Genomic DNA, 7,214 nt, shown 5'->3' with positions numbered 1-7,214 from the left:
AAATAATTGGTGTGCCGAACCAAGGCTTTTTCACACGAACTTCGAGTCTTTTGAGTTGGTTCTTGGTATCAAAATAAACTCGAAACCACTTTCCTTCTAGGTTTAACCGACTACCCAAAGCCCAAGGAACGTGGTTTTCATATCAATATTACCCCATGCTTGGTATCAAATGGATTGTAGTGTATATTAATGTCCCAATATTTTTTTAGTACCATACAGAGCGATAGTTGATACACATATTCAGACCGAACCATAAATTAATCAAATATATTATCGCCTTCAAATCACTGTGACAAAATTCTACATTTCATATGTCATTTCATGCTCGTTGATTCGATTCCATTTAATCACCTTTAAAGCAATCCAATAATGCATAAGAATCATATCAAAACTTTAATTATGATGTATGTGTGGTCTACATTGGAATTGGGTTTGACAAATTTTCACTTTTACATAAATCGGTGGACAAAATTTAATTTCAAGAGAATTTTCTTCATCTAATACATCATCCAACACATGATATGAAAAATAATTGAACATGTTTTTAGTTTCAAAACAAAGAATAGTAGATTTAATTTAAAATTCATTTATTTCACCACCTATCACCTAAATAATGAATACTTATCACATCTTCTTGTATGTTTATTTGATATTTATCAGTATGTGATTACACAAATATTGATATCGGACAATTTCTTTCAGTGGATCTTTTGTTTTTTATTAAATTGATGAATTTGATTTGATTTTAGCAGAATATTCTTCCGAAGGGTTGTGATTTCATGAAGGCTTTTCATCTCACACATTACATGGATTAATTTATTAATTTTTATTTTCCTTCTCCATCTTCCATTCGCTTGCCATGCTCAATTCTCTGGGTGGATGTCTAGTGGATGGATTGTAAGTTTGGATGTGTGGGTGATGGACCGTTTCACTAAATTGTGTTTGGGCTATCGAGGTATTCAATTTTATGGTCTTGGAGAAAACTCTTGAACTTCAACATCTTCAGATGTTCAAGCCAAGAGAATCCTATTGAGGGTGATACGTACATCATTGGGGTAGCATGGACTATAAATTGTCGACGAGGTCATCAGCCATTGTGAAAAGAATCATAGACGGTGACAGTGTAGGTAAATTCTAATCTCTATATTCTTATATTTTCATTTTATTCTTATCTATATTCCTAGATTTTAGGAAGGACAAGAAATGATAAAAGTAATATACTTTGATGATTTTAGAGTTTGCCAAACTTTTAGTAGAAATTATGTGTAAGTTGTCCACTTATTATGTAGAAATTTGATAGAAATTGCAACTGTTGAAGATTTCAAACTGAAAAATAAGAGACATAATCTACTCTACTGATCTAAGGAATGGAAACCAAAATTTAAACCAACATACATAGACATGCAATAAGAAAAACCATAAATACACAGTGATTTCTAGGGCAACCCAACTGGGAAAAACCCCTCAAGCCTATTTGCATTAATCAGTTGAATAAAGAAACTATTCTAGCTCTAACTCTGAGCTTAACCTGCAAAAGGATACTTTTTCTCTTTGCTCAATGATAAACGTTGGCCAACACTTAGCTAGTTATTTTCTCACCAAGCCTCCTATTTCCTTGCACAAATCCTAAGGAAATTAACCCCCAAAAAATAGGAATTTCCTCCAAACTAATTATGAAATTCCCAAGGATTGATCTTCTTACTCATGAAACACTAGTACACTCAAAAATAGTCTAAAACTAATGTTATACTGCCTTTTCATATCCACTTCAGTTGAGGAACTCGAATTCCTCGTGTTATCACTCAAAATTTTCTCTAGAAGTTATTAGAAGAAAGAAAATGACCGAGGTAACCACAAAACAACTTTTAAGCATACGCTCTAGCCAACATATGGCTCAAAGAGGGCTCTCTCTATATGATTTAGCTTTGTTTGCTGGGATTTTAGGCTAGTTATGAATGTTCAGGGGGGTTTTTTATTTGTATTGAAGATTGGATGGTGGAATCCTTGAAACAGATGGATAGAATGATGTCTTTAGACCATTGGGCTATGGAGTCAACAGAAGGGAAACAGAACTGGATCAACTCACTAAAGGGAATGTTCAAAGGGAAAGATAGCAGAGTAGAGTGCATGTCTTTGGGCTAGAGGGGTGAAATTGTTTGAATCAGGGTGAGAGAGCAATTAATAATTCTCAGACTGGGACTTAAACAAGGAACAGAGGGTAATCGGGAACAAAGGGCAATTAAGAATCCCTTGTTATAGATTATAAAGACACAACCTAAACTAAGGAGCAATTAAGAATTCCTTACCTCAGATATCAGTAGAAAACATTTATATGCCTAACTGTTAAAACATAGTGTAATTAAACAAATTATGAGATAATACTCCATTTATAGCATTCAGTTTCATATATACATTGTGGAAAAACTTTAAGAAAGATAACAACAGCGTGAGAAAATACTTGTCTACACTTCACTCAACACATGGATCCTCTGAAATATATTGTCTTTATTCATCAATCTAGCTTGCTGGTCTAGTCAGTGATACAATAGCTTTACAGTCTTTTGATCAAGAAGTCTATAGAAATGTCTAAGAATCCACACTACATACTTCAAATTGTGAAGTATTTATACAAAAATTATTACAAAATATCTCAAACTAACTTGAGATTTAATCTAGGAAATACAAATATCTTCTTGCAAGAAGATAGAGACAATTATTGAACTTCTTTAATACTCTCCCTTTTATTGTGGTGTTGCTGGCCTTTATAGTTTGGTTTGTAGCCCTTTGTGCTCTTTACTGTTTGAACTTTCACACTAGAGGCTTTAGTTACTTTTGGCTTTCATCTGATACTCTTTGGCACTAATACTCTTTAACCATGCTGACCTGCCTCTAACCCTTACCCTGCTGATTGTACATTAACCTTTTTACTACATTTTACTATAGTAAATCAGTCAATTTTTTCCATAATTCAGCATTAGGTAACTTGATTTTCAACATCCTTCTATATATCTCATCTTCCTCAGTGTACTTAGCAAAACTAGGCCTGGTGATGAATAGGTGTTTCACCTCATGCTGGAGGAAAAACAGGTTTTCAAATGTTTGGTAAAGAAATTTAACTGTTGGCAATGCCTTTATCGATGATGTATTGGCCTGTTCTTTAGCTTGCTCTATGATTGTGTTGTCATAATCCTGTTGTGTCATGAGCTTGTCATTTATGACCAAGCGACTAGGTAACCCGTTCTCTCTCAAAATTTGAAACTTGGCCATAAATCTATCGACTTCTACCTACATATTTTGACACTTGTCCTCCAATTTTAACATTAAGTTTCTCTTGAAAGGACTTTTCTTACCTCCAAAATTGTTTCTGTCCTATCCTTTATATCCAATTCTTTAAGTTCATACTTGTTTTTGCTGTTGAGGAAGTGAATAAGTCTAGTTGCATCTTCAGGCATGCCTCCTGTTTCTTCCTTGACATTTTGGACAGCTTCTATAGCTATCTTTATCAGGTCTATCTATTAAAAAATTACTTGAATGGATGGCCAAATATCATTAACAGAGTCAACAATATTGGCCCATAATAATTCCTTGGCTTGCCCAAGGGGTTCCTTTAATGTTAGATCTTTCTCCATGGCCTTTAATATTTCATTCATTCAGGAAGCTTTCTTCACTTCTTCCTTATGCATGATCTTGGCAAGCTTGCAATCTGTTTCCAAGCTTGCTACCTTTCCTTTCAGTTTGTTCATTTCTGTAGCCTAAATAGACATTTCCTCCATGGGCCTGACCAAGTTTGATGCTTCTTCACCTGATGCACCTGCTGCTGATGTAGAATCTGTTGAAATTGGCTGTGTTGTAGGAATGGGAGTTGTGGGAGCCAATGAGGCTGCCAGCGTTGAAGGGATTGTTGTTGAGACCATTGGGATGACCTTTGCAGATGGAGTGGCAATATCACTTTGTTTTAATTGGATTGAAGTGTCCAATTCTTTCTCTATCTCCTTTAACTGGTCATTAAGTTTTAGGACCAAGTCCATCAACTCTTCATGTTTGGTTTGGCTCTCTAAGGCCTCCTGTGTTTGGGGATTTTGCAGCTAAGTTATATTCAATTGTTGTTTCAATGTTGCAATGTGATCGTTCTTTCTCTTGATCAGTTGCTCAGTGGCTTTAATGTCTTTGGGATCATGTCCCAATTCAATCACTAAGTCTTCCAAAGACTTGACTATAATATCATTCGCCTGTGAGGAGGCCTTCTCTAACTGATATTGAGCTGAGATATTGCTCAATGAATTCTGTAAATGATGAGCAGCTATGGTTTTACCTGTGAGGGTGGAGTATATCATCTCTCCACCCTGTGTGTGCAATTCGATTTGGTCAATGGGATGAATATCCCTTGCCAATACCTCAAAATCAACTCTCTTATAATTTTCTGATGTCCTTGGCTATTGTGTAGTTGGTTTTATGAAGGAAATCTATAATTTTCCCTCCTTGATGTCAAAAGTTGACATCAACCTTGTCTGGTTGGTAGGTGTGAGTCTGAGATACTAAGCATAAGTTTGGGCCTCTAGTTTCTCATTTCTCATCTTGATCTCTTTATATCTATCTTTTATATATTTATCCTTATCAATAGGCCTACTGAATGAGGATACTTCTACACTTAGATGCCTTTCCAAGATCTGGGTCTATGATGTGGATGACCCCTGTGTTTCCTCAGATAGAGTTGTGCCTTTACTTCTATCTAGATCAGTATCAGTTATTTCTATTGATCCTTCAGTGTCTTCCTGCTCTGAAACAGGATTAAGCCTAGGTCTTTTGCTCTGACTGGTCTCATATTGTATATTTTATGTGCCCATTCCTAAACTTGAGGGTTTCTCCGTGGTCCTTTTGGGGTTCTTTTCCTCATTCTGAGGAGTCTACATGATAGGAAGGGTGCTCATGGTTGGCTCTTGCTGTTTAGGTACCTGCAGAAATGAGCTCTCATCAAACTGTCTTTCTAAGTCACATAAGGCATTCTCTACATCTACCTTTGTACTTTCTCTGTCTACAAGAGTGTTTTCCACCCACTCAAATTGATTTGCATATCTTTTTATCTCTGGTATGGGGTGGTGAATATCAGGTTCCAACTTAGCCTTCTTTCTCAATCTGGTCATAAATTCTTGAGGGTCATACCTCCACATGAAACTCTTTTGAAACTTCATTTGCTATAAAATTTGGTATGCTTCCTCCCCTGCCTCTCTAGAATTGCAGATGAAGGGGCCTAACTAGTTTTTTACTTTGAATTGTGATATTTTCCTAGCCGAGACAAAATTTATCTCATCAAAGTTATCTATTTTTCTATAGTACTCTATATCAAATTACCTCATGGGGAGGTATTTGGGTAGTTTATATGGTGCAAACTGGCAACCATAAATTCTTATCTCTGTGTGGTTTTGGTAAAGGTACCAATCTCCCACTTTGCTTTGTTTAGACAACTGAAGGACCCTTTTGATCTCTAGACTTATCCTGGGTGGAGGGCTTCCTGTCAGCATAGTCATGACTAGATGAACAAAAGAATCTATGAAATCTGAATAGGTGTATGGTGACTCAAACTTATGGAACAGTGGGGTCTAGAAAATGACAGACCTGGGCTGGCCTTTGGTATCCAACTTCTGGAGGGGAAAAGGAAATCTGTCTGGATGATAATATAGAAACATATGGTATAGAACAGATGAGTATTTAAATACTCTCTCATTATGAATCCCTGGTGGACTGTTCATGCATTCTTTTAGCTATGAAGTCAACATAATTGTACAAAACAACAGGAGGTTGTCCTAGGGCATAAATTGACATGAAGGCCAGGAAAGTTTTATCAACAAATTCATGAGTGAAGCAGCCTAGGACACATGATATCATGGTGATGATTTGTTGGCCCTTTTCAGAGAACATGGCAGAAATATATTGCGGGGGGGGGGGGATTTTAGGAATGTGCTACTCTTCAACAATGAAATCTTGGAACAATTGGGCCAGTCTAGAGGGACTTAACTTGGAATATTGGTCTAACAAATATCCAATTGAGAGTGGGGTCAGGTTCGGTCCTGGTTGGAGTTGCGGCATTTCATTTATGGAATCAGCTGTAATGGTGAACATAATCTTTTGGTCAGGGGACATAATAGCTCTCAGGCTAGAAATGTAACAGGCATGGCACTAGTGCACAATTTCAGGGAAAACATGTACCTCTGGGAACTGGTATTTGGGCAAATTTGACTCCCAAAGGCCAATATCATCAACATGGTTGAGGTATTTGTCTCTAATTAAACAATGGATTTCAAGCCGGAGGGTCTGGGTAGATGTATCCTTTATTTGGAAATCCATGTCAGCCAAGGGAAGGTGGTCGAGGTCCAAATGGGGAGTTGTGACAGGTCTAACGTCCAAGGCAATAGGGGTAGCCATAATTTAGTTCTTATGGATTTAAATTTGGCTTTACAGGTTTATTCAGAAGTTTTTCATGGAAACTCGGATTTTTCGGAGGGTTCGGTCATGGTTTTTTAAATTTAAAGTATTATTCAATTAATTTTACTTAATTGAAACACTGTACAAGGTTTAGAATTTCCGAATTTGAAAGGATGAGTGGTAATTTGTTGTGAAATACCAGGAATTTAGTGAATAAGTTGCAAAGTTTGGAGTTCACGGCAGCTACAGAGGTCCGAATGAATCTAGTATGGACTGAGAGGTCGACAGGGATCTTTGCAACTTTCTTCAGGGGTGAATTTGGAGTTCAAATGGTGAATTTGGCGTTTGTAGGAATCACACTAGTTTGCAGAGGTTCACATAACAATTGACCGAAAAAGGTGGAAAAGGGCCTCTTGGCCTTTTTATGGAGCAACAGTTATTTTTTGGCAGGTGATTTTGAATGAACAGTAGGTGGTTTGGTGGGTTGACATGGGAGGAGATTTCCCAGGCCATCGCACCGCTTTCGCGAGGAAGGCGATATTGAGAAGGGCACACCCGATCTACTCCAGAGGGTGACACGTAGTAGTAGGGGGGTTGGGGAAAACCACTTTATTGAGCATGTAACGGTCGATCGTCGGGTGAAGCCAATATGGTTGTGGACCATTGGATGAGGGCGTGGTTGATCGAGCGATAGTCAGGTGGAAAACTTATGCAGAGGAAATGAATGAGAGTTTAGCGGGGGGGCTCAGGGGCCTTAATCATGGCGGTTTGTGATTAACATGTGGTTAACAACG

Source organism: Pinus tabuliformis, chromosome 9 (genome assembly GCF_031772625.1).
Source record: "Pinus tabuliformis cultivar Carrire ecotype Pingquan chromosome 9, CPIR1, whole genome shotgun sequence".
NCBI classification, from domain to species: Eukaryota; Viridiplantae; Streptophyta; class Pinopsida; order Pinales; family Pinaceae; genus Pinus; species Pinus tabuliformis.
Note: the sequence above shows the minus strand (reverse complement) of the source record.